We start from the raw sequence: 1,288 nt of genomic DNA on the forward strand, positions 1-1,288 counted from the left end.
TTGGGGGTAACCAGCACTTGCTGTGGTGAGATAACTGGTTTCTGATGATGCCAAGTAGACTCGGTTTCTGTCTGTCTGGTTCTTGCCCTTGCCTTTGGCCATCTGGTCACCTCTGGTGTTAAATGGCCTTGCTGTCTCTGGCTGGAGTTGTCCCTTCTGTGCATCTCTAAGCCTGTGTTCTCCTGGGAGAATAGCTCTCTCCTGACTGAGCTTGTGTACAGAGGCCAAACTCCGGGTATAGATGGTGACTGAAAGGTTCCTCTCCAAGCCTCTATGCTGTTTCTGTGCCCTGTGCACCCTTTGCTGGTCCTTCCCTGGAGCGTTAATGGAAAGAAAGTGGCTAGCTCACCTCCCAGCCCTGGAGTGAAAGCACTTCTGAGAGAACAGCTCTTTCTTGTACTGGCCTTTGCACAGTTGACAGTCTTTATAAAAGGAATAAAGTAAGAAACACCTGCAGGGTTCTGGGATGACTCAGGAAGCTCTAGATTGGGTGCAATTGGGGATTTATACCTCAGTGATTAAATAGCCCATTATATCCTATTTATAATAAATGGACACAAACATAAAGCTAACTCTGCAATTGGTGAAGAAGTAGCTGTCACTGATTTTAGCCAGAGGACAGACAGCATTTTAATAAACAAAATGGTCTGTGTTTGCAATCTCAGGATTATGGTGAGTAATTTGATATTTTGTGAGGTTATTTATTCCTGATAAGACATTCGGGCCAACCATGAGCATCAAGCCAGCTTTTGCAAGTAGAAACTCCTAGATCTAGCATTCAGGCCAGTCCTTAGGTGTCAGCAGCTGCTTTGATCTTTAGAATCGTTGGTCCTATCACTTCTGCAGCTACAGGTAGTTGCCTTCTTGATGGATGTCATGTAAGGGTTGGGCATCTATCCTGTCCCGCAGGATTCAGTTATTCGTGGGTATGAGGGGGACCGCAAACCTGGAAGGAGATAAGAGGAAGGGAAAGAAAGCAGGAGACCAAGCAAATTTGTCCAGGTCTCGTTTATTATGCTGAGGTGTCTTCTTTTTAAAGCACACATCTCGGGGAATAGGGGAGGGGTCGAGGGGAAATTTTACAAAGAAAAAAGAAGTAGGCATCTGCTGACATGGGGGCCTAAGTCAGGCGCCAGGCAGCGGGCACTCTGCATCTTATCTCCGGAACATAGATCCTCCTTGACAGACTTGGGTGTCAGGCTAGGCTCAGGCATAACTCATGTCCTTGGATTGCATGGGAGTTCAGGAAGAGATAGGGAAGAGGGGACTATAATTCAGCTTTTACAGC

Source organism: Mus caroli, chromosome 4 (genome assembly GCF_900094665.2).
Source record: "Mus caroli chromosome 4, CAROLI_EIJ_v1.1, whole genome shotgun sequence".
NCBI classification, from domain to species: Eukaryota; Metazoa; Chordata; class Mammalia; order Rodentia; family Muridae; genus Mus; species Mus caroli.